This window comes from Cinclus cinclus, chromosome 5 (assembly GCF_963662255.1).
Source record: "Cinclus cinclus chromosome 5, bCinCin1.1, whole genome shotgun sequence".
Taxonomy (NCBI): Eukaryota; Metazoa; Chordata; class Aves; order Passeriformes; family Cinclidae; genus Cinclus; species Cinclus cinclus.
Genome location: NC_085050.1, coordinates 54,363,184 through 54,384,822, shown reverse-complemented (window position 1 = coordinate 54,384,822; position 21,639 = coordinate 54,363,184). Strand labels below are relative to the sequence as shown.

The 21,639-nt window shown below is 39.8% G+C and overlaps 1 protein-coding gene across 4 annotated transcripts in view; it reads left to right on the top strand.

Moving 5' to 3' along the window:
• PDLIM5 (PDZ and LIM domain 5) overlaps window positions 1–21,639 on the top strand; it is a 119,896-nt gene that overhangs the window by 16,106 nt on the left and 82,151 nt on the right. The window lies entirely within an intron of this gene.

The window sequence follows — 21,639 nt, the reverse complement described above, 5'->3', positions numbered from 1 at the left end:
GGGTGGGCAGTCCAAGCTTTGGCCTCATGAATTTCTTGGGCGTGACTTGCCAGGAATACTGAAGAAGGTCTTTCCAAGCTTTAAAATGAGAACTGAACTGGTAATACTTCATGTGCAAATGTGAACAAGCTGTTTGGTGCAGTACTGAAATAATGAGGTTGAGAGCTGTGTGTGTGGAGAACAGTGTATGGAGGGTCTCTTCTACTTGCAGTATTCCAGATTTAAAAGATGGTTGAATACATACACTTATTTCTGTAATTTATCTGTCAGAGGCATGTTGAGTCTAAACTCTGTGCTATGGCCGTTTAATAGGGCCTTTAATGGCCCTATTAATATTTATAGGCCCTTTAATGAATAAAGTTTTGAGCTTCCTTTTGTCTTTCAAGGATTTGGAGTCGCAGAATTGATCAGATTGGAAGGGACCACAGTAGGTTATCTGGTCCAACCTCCCTGCTCAAGCAGTTCTGGAGCACATGGCACAGGATTACATCCTGTTCTTGAATATCTTCGGTGAAAGAGACTCCACACCCTCTCTGGGCCATTTGGTCCAGTGCACAGTCACCTGCACAGTAAAAAATGTTCTTATTTATGTTCAGGAGTTGGAAGCTCATGTGTATCTGCATCTGCCTGTTGCTTCTTGTCCTGTAGGTTGGCACCACTGGGAAGAGCCTGGCTCTGTCCTCTTAGCACCCTTCTTTTAGATACACACATTGATGAGGTCCCCTCTCCTGGGGCAGCTTCACTGGTTTGTTTGCTGCTCTTTTAACAAATGTGTGTCCTGTGAGGGAAGTAAATAGGGGATGCAGCATGGCAGGCAAGACAGTGAAGAAATGTTGGAATAAGTAGATAGTAGATAATAGTAACCTGAATCTTTCTGGAAGATGTATAGGAAATATACTGATTGATTTGCAAGTTTGTGAGACTTTTCAAAAGCACTACAACATAAAGATGCTGGAAGTAGGTATGGAAAAATCTAGATGATGTTGCATGTATATCTGGGCTGGGCTCAGTCATTGTAAACTGTGGGGATTGTCATGTGTGTAAGCTCTCATGACTTCTTTTGCAGAGAAGAAAGAATGTTGCTTATAATGCGTGCCTTATGTCTCCATGTGCTATTGTTTAAAATAAGTAACTGAGAGCAGAATGTAACAAATGTGTAAGCAAAGTATTCTACATGGTTATTACAGGACATAATTTCAGTGCATTTACTTTGAAGTTGGATTTCATTGCAAGATAGGGCTCTGTATTGGAAGTTAGACTAGCACTTGGATTTTTAACTAATACATCGTGAAGAAAAAATTGAATTAATACAACGTCCTTAAGAGAAACTCTAGCCTTAATATCTTTTCCTTTCTTTATCTCGTTCACTCTTGATATAGAGGAATATGACAGCTGGCATGATGCCTCGTTTTTGAATTGTGCCATTTAGCATTTCTGGCAGCTGGATACATGTGGAAAGCTGTATAGTGACAAATATGTTTCTCATACCTTTTGTAGTCCGTTTTTCATCAGATAGAAATATGTTAATACCCTCTGAACCTTCCTCCTTTGGCTCACCCAGACAGTAATTTACTTGAGCATTTCCTGTGTATTGTCTCTGGATATGGAGTTCATGCTTTCCATACCTGCTGCATTACAGATCTCCACCAGTGTGGTGCCTCATTCCCAGGCTTCTTGAGGTACTTCCTAGGACAGTCCAGACTTGCATACTGCAGCAAATTTTCAACATGCAAACTTGAAAGGAATTTATCCTAGTCTGAAATGGAACTTGAAAAAAACCCCAAAACAACAGATTCATAGAATGGATTGGGTTGGAAGGGACCCTAAAGATCATTTAGTTCCAATGCCCTGATACCTTTTGCTAGACCAGGCTGTTCAGAGCTCTGTCCAACCTGGCCTTGAACATTTCCAAGGATGAGGCACCCCCAACTTCTCTGGGCAACTTGTTCCAGTTTCTCACCACCATCACAATGAAGAATTTCTTCCTAGTATCTAATGTAAATATAACCTCTTCAATTTTAAATGCTTCACTTTGTGTATTTGTTGGAATACTGTTGATATTTCCTATAGGTCTGAGCAGAGTTTCATAAATTATCTGGTCAAACAGAAATCTGCCTAAAAAGAGTTACTGCTTGGAAAAGAAAGTTTAGACTTTTTTGTTCCACATGTTAAAATGTATTTTGGTGCTAGTAAATGAATATTTTTATAAGTAATGAATGAAACCTTGGTTTTCAAGAGAATTTTCCTTGCTTCTATTAATGTACTTTGGCTTTGGGAACTTATAAACAAATGAAGAATACAGGATAGAGCTGATTTAGCTGTTGAGTGAATATTTTGTTTCTTCAGAGTGCATGAGAAATGTTGTGTTGTTTGTGGGCAAATTCCATTCAACTCTGTCTGCTGTGTGTTAGTATATAAGCAAATGCTAAAATTTGGATGCTTGAACATGTGGGTATTATGTGGGATTCATATAATTGGTCTGGAGTGGTCACCTCCTGCCAGCACTCTCCATAATGATCTTACCTTCTCTAGGTTTTCCTCTCCACTACTTTTTTTTCTTTACCTTTATAGCAAAGCTGAATTAAGAAGGTGGTATTTTCCTTGCAAATATGCCTTGTTCTTCCATTTCCCTGCTGGTCTTGAATGCTGCTGAAACTGTAATTTGTTTCTCTTTTCCACTTCTTCTAAGACTTGCAGCTCTCCTGAGAACTCAAATATTTTTGCATTGGAAAAAAATTATAATCTTAGATTATTTGAGCCAGGCTACCAAAAAGAAAGAAAATTTAAAAATGCAGGGCTCAGAACACAAATAGTCACACCCTTCAGGGCAGGATGAGATGTTATCTCTGAACAAGCTCTTCCTCATCAGCAGTTATTGAAAAATTTACTTTGGTACTCCTTAGAAAATATTGAGTTATAAGTGAACTTTGAAACTTGATTTAGTGTGTTATTTTCTTTAGTCAAGTCTCAAAGCTCTTGAGAAGCCAATTTGTAAATTATTGCAAGGATTAAACAGATTCATGTTGACATAAGCAGGCTTTCATGTGTATTAGTTTTTCGTGTAGACAAAAAATGTGCACGTATAGGTCTCTCTGCCCGCTTTTAGTTCTGAGGAACGGTGAGGAGGGAGATGTTGCAACACTAAGTCTTTTGTTCAAAGTATGGTCTGATCTGCTGCCAGTAGGCACTGGAAAGCTGTCATGCCAGGCCCAGCTTTTTATTGATGCATACCAGCCCTGACACAGGTGGTAACAAATACCTGCAGGGGTCATGCCTTTAAACGTTTTCCAGCTCAGCGCTATTGCCTAAACCTTCAGTATCAGTATGTATTTTACATTATAGCTGAGCCCTGCAGTTCAGTTTGGAGTAGACTCAGTGTCCACAATCATCTGCCATTTAATCCAGGATTAGAAACTGGCTCCCATGAAAAGCGGGATCTTTGCTGGCATCTTCTGGGGAAGGTGTGGCTCGGGCTGTGTCCTATAGGGCAGTTTCATACATGCTGTAGTTTGCTGTGGCCTGACCATTTGCCTACTTGGCAGCTTTTGGGGGGGGGGGTGGGGGGTGGGAAGTGATTGCTTAATTGTGCTTGAATTTGCAGTGAAAACCAACCTGATTCGTGTCTTTTCAAGCCCCTTCCCTTGCTGGGATCTCAAACAAGAAGGGATGAATTTCACTGTGAAGATGGACAAATGGCAAGTCTCAAATTCTTTCCTCTTGTTTGTTGCATTTCACATACCTGGTGGAAGCAGTGTTTGTGTCCCACCCTGTGAAGGAGCAGGGCTCTGAACTGTTTCAGTACTTTGTTCCGTTTTCTCCTTGCCCTTTAGCAGGAAGTATGTGTGCAGGTAATGCCCCAGCTATGGCACAGCCTGTCCCTGGTCCCGCCTGACCCGTGTCCCAGTGCGTCACACGGCATGTGTGCTGCTGGGGCACGGCACAGCCACTCGCCCTGCCCTGCCTCTGCTGACCTCTTGTGCTTTCTTGTGTTGCTGCCTCAGCCTGGCCCTGGGAAACCACCCAGGCTCTTCATTTCTTGCTAAGTATACTTCAGGTGGTTACTTCTGAATGCTTCTGTTATTTCTGCGTTAAAACAAAGCCTTTGTTCACGCTTAAACAGTGAAGACTGGAGCTGTAAATCAGATCAGGAGGCCATAGATCATAGTTAAACTCAGTTGCAAACTCAGCTTCTTTATCTCTGTTTGATGGGAGATCCTTTTCCAAGAACCTATGGCATTTTTTTTCACTGCCTTTGGGTTACTGCTGCACATCTGGATTTGGCAGAAGCATTTACTGTCTCCTGTAATTCTTAAAATTCTAAACCTGTGACACTGCTGTGCTTTACCAGAGAACTGGAGATGAAGCCAGAGGTTCATTATAAAGCATAGCTGTAACACAATCTATAGCAGAATATTAAAGTGACGTGCTGGCTGGATGTGCCGTGGTTTTAAATAACTTGCATTCATGTCCCCCGAGTACCAGATGAAAGTTTAGACCCTTGCTGGGCAGCCCACACCACACTTGGAGTACACTGTTCAACACGTAGGCTCTGGGGCGCCTGTGTCTGCTTTGGACGCTTCTCTCTATCATTTGCTCTTCCATTTCTTTTTTAATCAGACTTGGGGGGTGGTTTTTTGTTTGGTTGGTTCTTTTGGGGGGGTGTTTTGGATTTGGTTTTTTGTTGCCTTTTTATTTTTAAGCCGAATTAAACACACAGTTCTGAAGACTTGGCTCTTGCTTCCTAAACCATGTCTGTCTGGAGATAAATGGCTGTGAGCCATTTAATTCCTGTTCCTTACCATTCTTGTGCCTTAAGTAGCACTAAAATAGGATAAAGTGATACTTATTTTTACTTACAGATGGTACGTATAGGGGTAACAATATTTGACCAAGATTAGATTTTTGGGCAACCATGCTAAAATGTGTTAATTGGACCCTATTTAAAATTTGAGAAGACTATTTAGAAATATTTAATTATGCCAAACTAAACCATCTGTCATTCCATCAGCCGATCAAAAAGATTATATTTGTCGGAAAAAGAAATAGAAATGTTTTTCATTGAGGGATAGGGTTGGTGAGCTCTGTAACTAGCACTAATTTCTTCATGCACTGTATACCAGAAACTTAGAGCTTGCCTGGAATTGCCTTTGCAGTGATGTATATTTATGTGGTTTCCATCGTCACTAAAAATTCTTTTCCAGTCTTGGGGTGTTTCCTCTGGCATTACGAGTTTGGGCTTTATGGTTTGAGAGTTCCTTATTTCCATCTCCAATAACCTTGAGTAGGAAGGCACAGCCATAAGCGCTGACATAAGTCTGTACTGTTTCAATCCTGCTATTCTCCTGACCCCATGCATTACCTCAGTCCCTGCCTGTGCTACTGCCACTGCTTATCTGTTCACATGATATGCTAAAAGAGCACAGAAATAGACTGTGTTTTCATTTTTGGTGAGCAATACCATCAGCTTTTCAGTTATGACACGTGCTCCTTAAAATTTGGTTTTCAGGAGAATTACTTGTAACTGCAGGGCATTGTTACTGAACTGTCCTGTTTAATGATATAAATTGAAAGTTAGAGCACATTCTCTTTATTTTGTGGCGGTTTGTGTAATCCTGCCCCAGGTACATGAGTTTCCCCATCTGTGCTGAGAAATTAACTATCACTTCTTGCTGACCTGGATTAGATTGTGATATATATCTAAATTATGCATATCTGATTAGTAGTGCTTCACAAATGATTTGCTTCAGATACTTTCATTTTCTGTATCTTTTGTGCACCTTTTTGTATGTAAGGCTCTGTGTTGCAATCTCTCCTCTGGGCTGTAAGGAGCACACTTTGATGTGTTTGAATGTGACAGATGATTTTGTTCTTCATCGGATTGTGCTTGATCACTGTTGTTCCAACCTGCCTCTTCTGCTGCTAAGTTGCTACATCAGCCTTGTACTCCTTAGGATGATGAAAACCAGCCTGCTTGTGTCTTTTCTGCAAAAGGGGGAGGAATGACAGCTATTTTATGTTCAGTGAGTGCTGTGGTTAGTGTTTAGGAAGTGCATGTGATAGTAACAGACAAGCAGGGAGGTCTGCTGTAACCTCAGGCAGGTTAATCACTCTACACGTTGACATTTGAATGCAAACTTTAAGCTGTACTAGGATTTTTATATGTTTGGCTGATATTTCTTTTATTTTTTGATTCTATCAGTAGCTTGCACTAGCCTGGAAGAAGAAAAAAATGTTCTGCTTTAAGTCCTGCTTATGCAGAAAAGTTGTGGGGTTTTTTTCCCCTCCTCAATTTAATAGGAATGTGGAAAAAACTGCGCCTCTGGCCTGGTACACATCTTGTGCTGCTGTCATTTTTATTTGAGTTTTATATGCTTTCAATTCTCAAAGGCTTGAGTTTCCTCCTTCCAGTTAAGTGCAGTGGGTTGAAGGAATGAACTGGTTTGCCCAGGCATTTGAAGGGTTTGGAATTTAATTTCTTCAGCAGTTTAAATAAACTTATCATGCTCTTCAGTATGAGTCTTGGCTACAAAATAGTGTTGCCAGTGGTGGTCCTCCCCTTGGCATGTTTGGTTTGTTTAGTTAATAAGACAAGCACTTCAGAAGCAGTGAAACCCTTAGTGAAATTAGTGTTAGTAAGAATCTCCCATAAATAGGAGAAAGGTCCTCTGGGTGCTCTGGGGTGGCAAAATATCTGGAGACACTGAGAGTAGCTGGGCTCTTGGCTTCTGGGGATGAAGGAGAGCCTGTCCCCTTAAGATGGATGCTCTCCTGGGGGTGCCAACCATATCTGGGAGCTAGCAGGATGAACACCTGGGACTGAGACCTTGGAGTCACCAGGTGACTGGTCCTAGTGTGAGATGGGAATTGTTTTTGTGACTCTGACTCAAGCTGCAGTTGGCTGGCAACTCTCAGGTTATCCTTTCTTTGCTGTGTGACTCCTTGTGTTGGCAGAGGTAGTGGAACACACAGACAAGAGAGGGTGGGACTGACCCTGCAGTCAATTAGCATCCCAGTAGGAGTGCCCAAGGTTTCCTTATCCATCGTCCTGTGTTCATGCATTCATTTGGAAACACTTGCAAGACACTGTTTTCTTCCCCTGCCTTCCCCTTCCTTTCCCTGGTTTGGATGCTACTATTTCCCAGGTTTTGGGAGCATGTGTGACAACATGCTGCACTCAGTGTGTGGCCCGAGAGGAGAGCTCATTAACTTCTCTTTTATTGGTGGGAACACTGAGCCTTTTGTATTGAACTCTTGAGGAATGCAGTTGTTAGAGCAGTCCCTGTGCATGGTGATGGTGTGGGGTAAAAGGGTTTTGGAGAGGTCTTGTATTGGGAGGAGGGTTAAATATAAGAAGAATTGGTTAGTATCAGATTTGTAGGGGGATAATGTTGTTACCATTGCTAGTATCTGGCCCAGACTTTGCATCAGGTGGAGCTGTTTGCAGAAATCTGCAGTTTGGCACCAGGGTCTCATCTGAGGTGCCTAGGCTCATGCCCTCTGTGTTTCTGTAATGACTTCCTCCCTCAGGTTGTTTCCTTGGAACAGATGGAAAGTTGCATGAGTTTGTCTTGTGGTAAGGGAATTAATACTGTGTTTCAGCTATGAATGCCCTGTCAGTTCATGCTTTTGAATAATAGACATATTTTAAGAAGGAACTTCAGTGTCTCCATTTGACCTAATCTTCCTGTCAGGTCACAGGTGTCTATATGTGGATGGAGAAGAAAACCTACCAAGCTACACTAACCTGCTATTCCCCTAACTTCATTTATAAGTGGGCATATTTCTGAGAAAACATTTTACTTCCAAGGTTTCCAACTTTATTCATGTTTCTGCTTTTGTCATGCTTGTTGTTCTCTCTTGCTAGTGTGGTTTGGCTTTTGTTCTTCATCTCTATACTCAAAAAGCACTGCAGAACCTCACCTGAGAGAGGCTGTATTGTATCAAAGATGAAGTATTGACCCTGTTGAACTTCTAAATAGTAACTTCATTAGTGTGTTATTAACTTTGGGTCAAGAAAAGGTGCAAGATGCTCATCTTCAGTTCTCATATTTGTGTGGCTGCTGAGTTGGTGACTTTTAGCAGAGTGTATGGAGATCAGAATACTGTGGTATGCAAAAAGTTATTATAACCTTCTCCAGTTAGTGTTCAAGAGGTAAAAGGACAATCTTGTTGGAAAGCTGGAGGGGAAAAGAAAAAAAGGCATGTCCAACTATGCTGCAAGCCTTTCTTGTACAGGATTTGTTTCTCACTGTAACTAATGACAAGACTCCTGCTGAAAATAATACAAGTTTAGTTTGCATGTGATTGTTCCAGGTCAGCTTGAACTGCTTTATCTGAGTGAAACAAAACATTAAAGTGAGAATTTAAGCATATTAAAATAATTTCAGTATCAAATTCAAGTTGGGATAGGTCTTAAATGTTTTTGTAGCTATGTTGGTGCTAATTATTCAAAATTTTAACCATGGTGTTCTCTTGTTTGTATTTAAGGTATGAAGACCCTTTATTCTCAGCACATCTAAATGTATTTTCATTGCTGTTATTGTGCTAAGTTGCTGCTTAAATCTAGCAGCTTAGAATAAAGGGAAAACACCCCTGCGCTCCCTGGAAAATCAAAGCTTTTTGTGGATTAGCAGTATGGGCTGTAACTGAGCAGTAGCATGAGGCAAGAAATGCTACCAGGCCATTTAGTGTCTGGAAGAGCCACTCAGGGACGCATGCTGTAAATCTAGGACCTCCCTCTGCTAAGTTGTGTAATTTTGGGATATCTGATGCCTTCTAATAGGTGGCTGGAGAGCAGTGTTTGAAGGTGTTAATTTCAAGAAAGTCATGATGTATGGCTGTGTGAAGAGCTCAGATGTTTCATTGTTCCACTGAACATTTCCGTTTAGAAAAGGGTTGAATAAAAAATGTTGTGTTTATGAGGAGAAAGCTTTCTCCTAGAATTGCCTTCTTAGTTAGGCAGGAAATATGCAAACAGTGCATTTTCAGATCAGGATGATGTGAATCCTTGATGTCACCAGCTCATATGACATGAGAAAACTGCTCACCAAAGGTCACTGGCTGCATGTTAAGTCTCACTTTCTGCTTCCGTGCGTGTTATTCCTGCCTTCCATCTGCAGAAGCAGGACTAGAGATGCTATTGCTGTTTGGTGTTTGATAAAGTGTGCATTGAATCATGAACTTGGGGAGAAGCCATTGAACTCTTCTGGTTCTGGTGGCCAGCCTGAGTCTGTGATGGCCTCAGTATAACCCATCTCATCCTGCCTGATGATGTCTGGGGAGAGAGGAAGCAGGCAGGACTGTGATATTTCTGCCCTTTTTATAATGTTTCCGTAAACTAAAGGTGGAGGCTCAGTGATTTTGGAAGCTCTCTGCTTTCCCTGTCTCACCTCAATATACAGGGTTGGCTTTGCTCGATTGGGTTCTTCCCCCACAACCCAAGTTCTGCAGCTGAAAGTTGATTTCTTTTATCTTGAGGAGCTGTTTTGCAAACATTAATACACCACCGCTCAAGGTTTCTGTTTCACTGAAGTGAGTTATGTGTTAAATTGTGTTTGAATGTTTGTCACATTGGATGGATGCTGTGGGGAAGGAGCAGGTACTCACTTTGCCAGCAGTCCCAGCTGGAATGAACCTCCAAGCAGGAAATTTGCATGAAGGCATAGTAGCCCTGCCAGGACAGTTTTCCTGCCCTGCTTTTCAACTTTCTTGGATATTCCCACTTGCTGTTTTTGGTCAGTAGGTGAAGAGATTTTCACTGCTTTAGAGAGGCATAATTTTTCTTGGATTTGGCCTGATGTGGGGAATCTCTTTTGAGGATAAGCTTTCAGCAGTGAACATTCAATATGATTTATTCTGAATATATTTTCATTTTGAGATTGTCTTTCTTCTGCCAAAGGATAAGTTGTCACTCACACTAGCAGCTTTCACCAGAGCCTTACTCATGAGTGGCCTACACAAACTTGAGGTATGCAAAATTGAGTAACACTCAGGGTAGTAGGGCAAGACAAAAAAAAACAAATCATCATGACTGTAACCAAAATATTGATCAAAAAGAGCATTATTTATAAGGACCAGAAACTTTGCTCTTAATTTAGTGTAGTTGATACTAAAAAAAAAGTGCTCATTATTTTTTAAATAAAACTCAAGAGTCTTATTTCCAGCAATTCTTTAAGTACCTTTTGCTTTTAGAAATTACTTGAAATCTAGCAGGAATCTTCCTACAGTAAAAGTTGTTGCTGTTGAATAGTTACTGAAAAAAACCTGAAATTATGCACCTGAAAAGTTTCATGGACTTAACATGTCAGCTGTATGATCATGTTTTTCAAAAGCCTTCTCCTTGATCACTGTGATCACTGAAAGATCAATATTTTGTACAATTGTCAGCAACAACAATAGTGTAAAATGTCCCCCCAAATGAACAAAAAATCCAAAAACAAACAACAATAACAAAAAAAAAATAATCCACAAAAGAACCAACAAATCAAAAGAAATGAACCCAAACCACCAAACAAATGCAGCATAAAAAAACCAAACCTGCAGGATTTCCACACCATCTGTCTTGGATCAAGTTGGAAAAATGAACACATACTATGTTTTTGTGTTTTGTTGTTTTACTTGGAATTGCTTCCTAGCTTTGCTTGTAACCACCAGTGTATATAGGGTTTTTTTTCCAGAATGTTAGAGTAAAATTTAAGACTCTAAATGATTTAAATGCTTGTTTCCTTAGATGTGATTGTAACCTCTGCTTTGGATAGGGACGACATTTTTTTGTGTCTTAACTTAGAAATGTCCTGAGTTTAGTTTGATAGTGTAGGGCTACATACATACAAGTGGGGGCAGGGGTGGGGAGAGAGAAGGTGAAAATAAAAATAAGGAAAATACACCAGAGAGCTGTCATGGCTAACAGGCTTAAGCTTACAGGATTCCTCTGCAAGCCCAGACTTTGAATGGTCAGACGCATTCCACTGCACAGTGTCAAGCTCAGAGCAAGTGGTGGACTGTTGCAGGAAGTAAATTTGAAGGATTGAGTTTTCTTCGTTGTTTTTTCAGAGCTATTTGATAGCCACCTTTATACATTGTTTAGCTGTGTGTGTAACTTTCAGATCTCCAGATGGCCAAGGAGGAAAAAAACATGTTGCAGCATAACTCAGACTTTAGGTTACTATAGTTGGTTACAGTGCAATTCTCAGCAGTGAAACTCAGACGATCACTAAAATATAGCAGCACAAAATGTTGTCATAGTTCTCAGCTGCAAAAGTACACAAGCATTTTCCTCTCTAGAGCTTTAGTAAGGAGGTTTTGCATGGGTTTTTGTTTAGTCTTGCATGTCTGTAATGCATTTGGCAATCGAATGGTAAGGAAAATTTATTTAACTTGAGGGTCTTCATTTTGCAGTCAGAAAATTTTTCCTGAATAGCTGCCTGTTTGCTCTGGACAGCTGTTTTTTGTTGTACACTGCTTAAGAAAAAAACCCTGATACTTTTCATGTGGTATTTCTCACATGGGTCTTTAGCACAGAGGACAAATGCATTTTTATTTATATAGAGGCATGTGTAAAAATATCTATACACAAATATTTTCTTAAAGAATATGTATGTATACCACTGTCTATAGTGACATATCCAGTCTTTTACATCCATTAAAAAATGTATACACAAAACCCCCCCACCTGGAACTGTATTAAAAAAACATATAAAGAAACGTTTAAAGTCAAGAAAACTATAACAGTGTACTGCATGCATGTGTGTATATATATATATGTATGTGTAAGTAATTTCAAAATGGAAAATTAAATTTGAAATTGTTATATGTTCTCATGAGCTTTATTAGCTTATGATAAAGATTTGTGTCTTAGCTAAAAACAGCTGTATGAATTTATTAAATTATATGCAACTGCTTTAAAATATGTTTCTTGTTTTCTGAGGGTGTTTTATTGGACTCTTTTTCTGACATATTTCATACTTGAGGTTTTAGCCAGCATGTGACTGGCTTAAAACAAATGACTGCTATAATATTCCCTTTATGTATAAAAGGCAAGATACCCACAAGAACTTACTGATGTGTCCTGTTTCTGTTTTATTTCTTTGTGCTAGGAGTTTGCATTTGACTAATCATAAGGAGTTCTCTCTCCATTGCATGAAGGACACACATATAGAATTATGCTTTTGTGAAGGTTTGGGCACTGTGAGCATATTAGCCATGACTGGTTTATTTGTTACTTTCCATGCACTTCAGAACAAGCTTATTTATCTGAAATGGGTTATCTTTCACAGGTTTAAGATTGCCTTTTTCTTCCATATTACCAAAGGGAGGTGCCATATGCCTTACTGCCTTTATACTTAAAATATGAAGCCCCTATTGGTGTAGCATAGAGGAGTTTCTGCACTTTGATGCATTTCTTCTGCATTTCCTCCTTGGGTGCTGAGCTGCATGCTCAACAGAGAATTGGCACAAGTGCAGCTCAGTCTCCAGCCTTTTCTCTGGTTCTGTGGGTGTGGTGGCTCTTATTGCTGGGCTTGGGTTCAGGTTCCACCTTGACATGAACTTGTACAGTTTTTGCAGAGCGACATTTTGGGATAGCATTTAGGCGAGTTGTCCTCTCTGGACAGATGATTTGTGCCAATAGCCAATTCTTGCAGTGTCTGAACTTGCCTCTGTTTTCTCCTTACTTATATGGTGTGGCTTGACATTATCTCAGTTATTTGAAGCAGGCAAGTTGCTTTCTGTTTGTTTTTTTTTTTTTTTTATGCATGCCTGTATTATGGATAGCAGAAAGTGAAGCAATGGCTGGTATATCATGAGGGATTCAATTTGTAGTAGCATTTCTTGCCACTGGCTGTTTTGTTTTGTTTTGTTTTTTTGTCAGATCAGTTTTTGGTTCACACTTCCCACTCAGTTCTCTGCTTTACTTTCATGTACAGAATTACTTTATTAGTTGCATTTCCTTCTTACTGCTGCCATGTACAAGAATCTTTGTCCTGGGAAAGGTACCGAAAAGAATAAAAGAAATGTATCTTTGAATTACACAGTATAATGTATTGCACTACTTGTATTTCTAAATTGGATATTTTGGTGAGCATGGGGTAATTGCATTACACTTGATGCAGTAAAGGTATATCCCATTAAGAGGAGTTAAATCATAGACCACAAAAACCTTACAAAAACAAGATGACACATATTTGGCTACTAAGATTACTAAGGAGATGGATGTTCAGTTAGATGAACTAATTTTATAATCTGTAAAAGAATAAACATAACACTGTCTGGGAAGGGAGGACATACACCAGTTTATGCTCTGCAGGCATGGTCAAATGTATGGCCTTTACAGGATGGAAATTAATTTCTTTGGAAGTACCTCAGCTCAGTCCCATTTGTCACTTCACACTTAAGCTTTATTAGAGAAAGCTAACTCTGCTTTGCTTTGTGTTTGTCCAGGAGGCCTCAGCAATAAAACTTGTTAAGTTTCCAAAGTGTTTTCTTCAAATGAGAAAGGCTTGAAGCTTCTGTTCTGATATGAATTAAGTGGCTCTTAAGGTGCTACCTGTTAGGCAATCCCAAGAAATCATGTGCTTTAGTTGTGGAGTTAATTTGTGTTGGCTGTCCAAAAAAAACCCCAAGAAACCCAAACCCCAAAAACATAACCACTACTGGAGGAGAGAAGTGTAGCTCCCAAAAACTAAAGCTGCCGTATGTACAAAGTTTGTGTTGTGTTTCTAGCTACATTTTCATTCCGTCTTCTCTTTGTCTCTCTGAGAAATTAAGTAGGCAGTATTTTTTACCCACTGGCATATAGTTCCCCAGGGAGGAATCTGGATCAGTTTTGTAAACTCTCTGAAGAGAAGAATAATCATCAGAGAGAAGACAGCCAGTTTAAATAGGGTTCTTAAGGCATGCTGGCAGCATGAGAACACAACTAAGCTCCTTGAGAGAATGCTTAGTGAAAGCTAAGCTTTCTTTCAAGGATGATGGGGCCTTAAATATCTTCAGACATTCTGGCACATGACTGCAAATTGTTTTCCATCACTCAAGTGTTTAAAAAGTATTTTTTGAAAGTTTTTTTGGAATTACCCATGTGCTTCCTGCAAGTATGATTCTAGTCACAATGTCTGAATTATTTTGCCTTAGTACTTTTGACAACTTGCTTTTTGGCATTATGTTTTTTCTTCTCCAAATCAGAAGATTAGTTGTATCTTGTTATTCAAGAAGTTATTGCCCATCCTATCTTGGTGGCAATCTTTTCATGTCTTTCTTCTCCTGAATGCTTCTAGAGGCTTGGAAAAGCAAGACCAGATGCTTAGTCTTGTTACATACCAATAGAGCTACACTTGAACAGAATAGTTTATTTATTCCTCTTTGATGTGAGTGTAACTTTGACTCATTTTAATAATCCTTTGAATTCCAGTTGGTGTTTCCACATTAACTTGTGTGTTAGTATCTGGATAAAATGTTCAAGCTACACGTTAAATACATAAGTTGTACCAGAATTCATTGCTGTATGTGTAATTAGCTACTTCCTTTTCACTTTTGACCAGCAAGGTCAAAATCGGGGATTGAACTTTCTAATAACTGCTACCAGTCTTGCAATAATCATGAGATAGTAGCATTCTGTGAAAAATAAAAGCTGAAGGCACCATTTCTGAAACGGTTTCTGCTTCTTTACATCCTGTAGCAGTTGTCTTGTTGTAAGGGAATGTAACACAGGTTCTTGCTCTCAGAAGAGCTGATCTGCAAGGAAACCGTGATTAGTCAAGCCATGACAAGTGAGAGATGGCACCACTTAATAATCCTTCTGGCATTGGCATGTGGAAACTGTTCCTGCTTATTAGCAACCTGTTCTGGGACAAGAGAGGGAAGCTGGGAACTGCTGCTAGCATTCAAGTTCATTTGTTTGGTATTAGGTGATTGTAAAATAAAAGAGCACGTATTCAAAAGGCTTGTACATGGTGCAGTTACTGTGCTTCATAAACCTAAGGTATGTTTTTTGATGCTTTTTCATATCAACCCGATTGTGTGTAAGAGTGATTTAAGCTATGTGGTGCCTCTCCTGTTTTAAGCAATGTCCTCTCATGCTCCTCTGTAGATGTGTAGCTCCACATTTAGTGTCTGTAAAGATGGATAGAATGAGTGATTTGTGCATGAAGCACATCAATGAAAGTGCCAAAACCAAGTAAGTTTGATTTTATTTGCGGTTTTGTTTGTTTGTTTTTTTTTGTGGAAGATAGTAGATAAATCTTAAAGGTTGTAATACAGTAAGAGAAAAATTTTAAGGAAAAAAGAGATTGTTGAAACCACTTGTCTTTTTCCTAGAATGTGAACCCACAGGCATGCTCAGCCATGTTTGCTTAGAGGGAAGACTCAAACTGTGCTAGTTTTTCTTTGACATAATTTCTGAATGTGGGGCTATAGGGATACGCAGCTCGATCATGTTAAAATATATGTTGTTGTTGGGGTTACTGCTGTCAGAACTGAGAATGAAATGTGAGAGATGATTTTGTGGTTCTTTGCTGGCAAAATGGATGGATGCCTGTGGGCTCTCCCCATTTTCCTGTGGGCTGTAATGAGCCGAAGGGCTGGTTTGGATCTGCTTCAGCTGAGTCACTGCTGCATGACAGCAATGGAGCTGCCTTACAGAGGGAAAGGGATGGAGCAGACCTGGGCAGCTCGGGAGGACAGGCCAGGAGGCAAGGCCAGCCCTCTCACCATGACTGGGATGGGACCTGCTGTTGGGGTCCACAGTCAGACCAAGAAGAGTGGTTTGTGCTCTGTCTTACACTTTTCTTTCCTTATGCATTAACTTTAATGGTTATTTAATAGTTGTGCTGTGCATGCCTTAGGTTACAGCTTTATAAATCAGACTGAAAACACCTTTGAAGTTACAGGGAGAAAAAGGAGGGAAATGAAAATGTAGCAAGTGGGAGTACAGCCAGGTGGAGAGAGGTGAGGCAGGGTTTCCTACTGATAATACATAGCAAAGTACTCTGGTAATCAGACAGGTTTTCTGACCTAAGCTAACTTTGATCCTTGCTTTGTTTGGGGAAAAGCTTTAGCTTATTTGAAGGACTGCCTCATAACCCCTTTTTATAGCTGCTTGTGTCAGCGCTTTCCACAGCAGGCCCTGCATTAGGGTTCTTATAACTTAGCTGTATAAATTTGATCTGGACTTTAAAACTGGCATGTATGTTCTTGATTTGGAAGTGACTGTCAAAGCTGGCTGGCTAATCTGTTGGCTATGCGAATAATATTGCTGTAGTAAAGGCTTGAGGAACACGATACAGCTCTCAGTTTCCATTGAGTGCAGAGGAAGCTTATTTGCCACAAAGAGCAGGTGCTCTGATGCTTTTTTTTTTTTTTCTTTTCCTTGCATGCAGAAGTTTTAAGCTGGACCTCAAGTGTCGCAAACATGTCAGGAGTCTGGAGTGTAGGTTTTGCTTCCTTCCCACCAGGTGAGGAAGGGCCTTGGTGACCCATCCCATTAGTTATATCATGTTGGAGCGCAGTGTTACCCTATTTGTGCTTGTCATCAATGTTGGCCCCGAGTGTTCCATGCTCAGGCTCTATGGGGTGTGAGGTCCTGGGGGAGTAGGAATCCGGTCAGATGTGCAATTTTTGTGATGGAGTTGGTGCTGCTACAGAGCATAGTGTATCTCCCCCTTGTATTTTGGAGTGAGCTTGTGCTCCTCTCTTTAATTAATTCACCAAAAGGGTGCTGTTTAGCTTACTTTGAGCTCTATGTGTGTTTGTGAGGTTGCTGTTAAAATACTGGTTATCAGTGCAAGGTGATACTTTGGTCAAGTGAAACAAAGCTAGGGATAAACGAAGTAGTGACAGGTCATGAGTGTAAATATTACCATAAAGTGTATTGCAGCAAGGAGACATACCCTGTACTTTGAAAGGGCAGAATATTTATTAAAACAGTTTGCCCCTCTGCTTATGTTGTGATTCTGTAAAGTTATTCTTTACTTTTCTTTCTCTAGATGAGTATGTTGTGTTTTGGCTTTTCACTTACTTAATTATTTATTATAGGGAAAAATGTAGACTAAAAGAGAAGCAGGAGCGGTGACACAAAGATCCCTGTCTCATTGCTTTGTGCTTTGGTTATTCATGACTTTAAACTGAATTGCTACAGCCAGCTGTGCATCAAATGCTTGAGAGTTAAAAGTCAAGTGGAGGGATATCAGCTAGCCCAGAGAGTTTTAAATCAGGATCAATGAGTTACATTCTCAGAGGAAGTTGCAGATGTCATTGAAGTATATTTGTGCAATGGGACAATATTATTTACTGTCAGAGTACAGAACAGTTTTTTCAGGAAAATATGAAAGGCAGCCTCCATGTCTAGTCAAATAGACCTTTGTCCTATGAATAACTGCAGTTTAAGTAATTTATTACTGCATGAAAGCAAAATAATGACATCTGAAAGAAGAGTTGCTTGTTAGGTTTTCTTCTTAGTCGTGTGAAGGAAAAATAGGTGGCTATATGTTAAATAGAAATTAATTAGTCTGCAAATTACATTGATTCAGAGATAGATGCACATGTGTGTGCACACATGCAATTGCCCTGGAAAGACTCTTTCAAAAAATCTGACTAAAGCTTAAGAGTAAACGAAAAGAGCTGTTGGTTATTGCAAAACAAAATAGTCTGCTGGCTAAAATTTAGTTCAATAAAACAGTTGTATTCCAGCATATTTTGGGCTGTTTGCATTTCAAAACCTGAGCTGTAGAACTAAGTTGAGATGATTTTTTTTTTTAATACCTTGAAGTCTGTCCTGGATCAAGAGCTGCTTTACTTTTGTTCTGTCTCCATTTTGGAACATGTTTTTGGACAATTTGCGGTTTTGGAATTATGATGTTAGAAACCTCAAGAACAACTTTTTTTTTTTTTTTAATGGCCAAACAAAGCTGTACTCTAACATTAGATGGGTGATTTCACTTGTGTTTGTTAAAAAGCATCTTGAGCATCTCTGGACAGCATAGGCTGGTTGCTGGCTTTCAGCCCTGTAGCTGGTTGCTGCGGAGGGGCAGAGGTTTCCTCCTGGGGCTGTGGGAGTGAGTGGCCTCAGCAGGTGTCTGGTCATGAAATGTCTCTCCTGCTTGCCTCCCCTTCAGTCTCCAAATGAGTTTTGCAGAGTAGGAAGATGTGGAATTAAGTAGGAGGAAACATTGCTGGTTTGGCAGTTTTTTAGCTTTCAAGTCTGTGGTGTAATATCAAGGAAAAAATATCTGCTTTTTTTGTAGCTCTAATTCATGATTAACTTTAAAAACCTGACTCATACTATAAATACAGAATTAAAACAGATCCATCAAGGATTTGAAGAATATTTGTGATGCTTAGAGTTCAGTTGGATTATTGGATAGCCAGTTTTGTAATTTTATTGCTATACTCTTCTCCATATACATCCTGTTGCATTGATTCCATATGGTGACACAGGCACATTTAATAAAAGTATGTTCTAAGGATCACCCTTTTTTCCCCCCTGGTAATTCTGTACTCTATGGGTGACTGATGCAGGATAATGTTCCTAAGGTTAAATTTGTGCTTTAAGAACAAAATGACTTGTGCAGGACACACAAAAAAACCCCAAAAAACAAACAAACAAAAAACCACATGAAAAGTAGCAATGAGATAAATATGTAGGTGATAATATATAAGCTTCAAAATGTCTTCTATATCTGTTGATTTTTTTATTTTTTAAATCTAGGTGAAAAAAATTAAATGGAGTTTATTTCCATTGTGACAAGAAATGTGGACCTCCTCTTGATTTTTGTTTTGAATATCTATGCAGTTTTGGTTCAAGTATGCACAGAGTTGTATGTAATCTTCATTATGTATATAAATGTATTGCTTGCAATTGTAATGCACAGTTCAGTGTCCAACAAGTGTCAAAACTGACAGGTCTGAAAAAAGATCCTTAATTATTTCAAATGTCCTAATTCCTCCTGCAGTGTTCAGTGTAGATGTTTATTTTTATATGCTTGTGATAATATTCCTCTTGCACTGGTGGTAAAACTGCCCTTGTAGCCTCAGTCCTGCTTCACTACAGGTGCTTCAGAAGCCAGTGTTGCTGACCAGTACTTTCAGGGAACACTCATGCTCTGGCTGAGGTTTCCTAGAAGTATCAATCTCACCTCTCCTGTTTAGTGAGTCAGATCTCTTATTCAGAATCAGTAGGTGTTACTTAGAAGTCTTATCCACTGAGTTTAGATAAGGAGATTACTACCCTGTCATCCCTCTGTGTACAGTTCTTCACACTCTTGTCCAGCAATTTGCTTGGCTATGTCTCTGACAGCCTCACCTATAAGGCATATTCAATTCTCTGTCTGTACAACAGGACCCATGGACATAACTAGGGACTCATCACTCTTCTTAGAACCTATTTTTCAGGAAATTTCATCCTGGGGTTTTTGCTGAAATGATTTTACAGCAGTTTCCCACATGTGCTTGCAAAGAGTTTCATCCCCCACAGGCAACAGTTTAACAATGACCTCTTGAAAGTCAGGTGGTTGGCTGTGGGTTGTTGTGCGTTGGCCACTAGAATTAAACAGAAGTGTTTGGCTTTGCTTTTAATTATTAAATTTGTTTTCATTAGCGCTCCTGGGGAAGGCCTCCCACCCCTCCATGAAAATAGATGGCTTTTGAAGTCTTAGTCCTGAACTGTGTGTAGGTTGTTTTTTTTTTATCACAAATTACATGTCAGTGTCACATGCATTTGCGCACATTCTGAGAAAGCTAAATTTTTTTTCACCAGAGGAGTCCAATCACAAAGCACAGTGATCTATTTGACCTTTAGCTTTTAGCACCCTTACATTCCTTTCCCTTTTCCAGACCTTGCTGGCAAATGTCAGCGTGCTATAACATATCGGTTTAGGGATCTGTTTATGGCAGGTCCCACCCCTCACCCAAACGTTTGGGGAGCTTTCCTATAAATAACTATGTTGGTCATAGCTTTCTATATGCTTGTGGGCTTCCCTGATTGATCTTTTATAGTAATCAGGCCTCTTGCCTCACAGTTTGGGTATGAACACGCAATTTTGGAGGACTTTTGGCTTTTCTGTTGAAGCCTTTTGTAAAAGGATTCACAATACAACTTGCAATTCTTACGACTTCAGCAAATCAAATAGTTTTTTTCTGAAATGAGGGTGTCTCCTTTTTTCTTTGCCTCTTCCTTTACTTCCTTGCTCTGCAGATCTTTCCTTGTTAGCACCCTCTGGTTTCAACTCAGGTTAAAACAACTATGTTGATTTGTACTGCTGAGGCCTGGCTGCTGCTTTGAATCTGAAGATAGGACAAGTCTTCCTTGATCTCAGGCCTCTTCTTTCACCAGGTTAACACCAAATGGGAACATTTTTCTGATTTTGTTGAAAATTTTCTCTGTTGTTTTTTAGCTTCTAAAGATTGCTACTGCTATCAGCAGGTATAGAATTGATGTTGAAAAATGCCAGCAGTCATGCACTGAATATGAAATTACTCGGGTTTAGTCTATATGTTGTCATATGGTAATATTTTTGGAGTTTTGCATTTGTATGTGTCTTTCACCATTACACAGTATTTTTTCTCAGTTAAAGTATTTATCTTCAGATGCCATCCAGTACATGTCACAGCTATAATGTATTTCTAGTTGCTTGGATTTTATCAAAGCCCTAACCATAATGGATAGGCTGATGGGACACCTTCCACAGGTTTGCCCTTCACAAATGCAGAGACTCAGCTCCTCATAGTTCATGCATTATTACCTCCTTACCCACAGAACAGTTTTCAAGACATAACCTCACTTCTGTTCAAGTGAATGATGTGGAAACTGGTGACTGTACTTTGTAAAGTAACAAGGAACCAAAACTTCTTGGTCCCTACTGCATGAACTAAAACAGGGGCAGTTAAAAAACAAAGGAGATGAAAGCCTTGCTTTGCCTACCTTTGAGAGGTCATAGAATCACAGACTTGTTAAGGTTGGAACAAACCTCTAAGGGCCACCAAGTCCAACTGTCAAGGTAGCAGCACTGCCATGCTCACCACTAAACCACGTCCTAAGGTGCCATATCCACGTGTATTTTGAGCACTTCTAGGGATGGTGATTCTACCATTTCCCTGAGAAAGTCTGTTCCAGTGCTTGACAATGCTTATCTTAAGGAAATTTTTCCTAGTATCCAAACTAAACCTCCTATAGTTCAACTTGCGTTTGCTCTCATCCTGTTACCTGGGAGAAGAGACTGACCCCCCCATGTCCATACGCCCTCATTTCAGGCAGTTATTGAGAGGGCTGAGGTCTCCCCCGAGCCTCCTTTTCTCCAGGCTGTGCACCAGCAGCTCTCAAGTCATGGTCTGAAGTACCGTTTTGGCTCCAGGTGAATTCTGCTTTTGGAAATTAAGATAAAGTAGTTCTGCTGTTTGCAGCACTTCTCTAAAAGCAGTGATTTCTTCAAGGAGTCAGACGTCATGCTTGCAGGCAGAGGACAGAGTTGTGAGGTTTTGTGTGCACAGCACCAGCAGCTACAACATCTCTGCTGTAATATAGAAAATACTTCTGGACACATAGAGGGAATTTACATCATCCAGGACATTTTTTTCAGCCTGCTATAAAATCATTAGCAGATGGAGGACGAGGGGTATAAATTGGTGCATAGATCTTACCATGTGTTGCTTTAA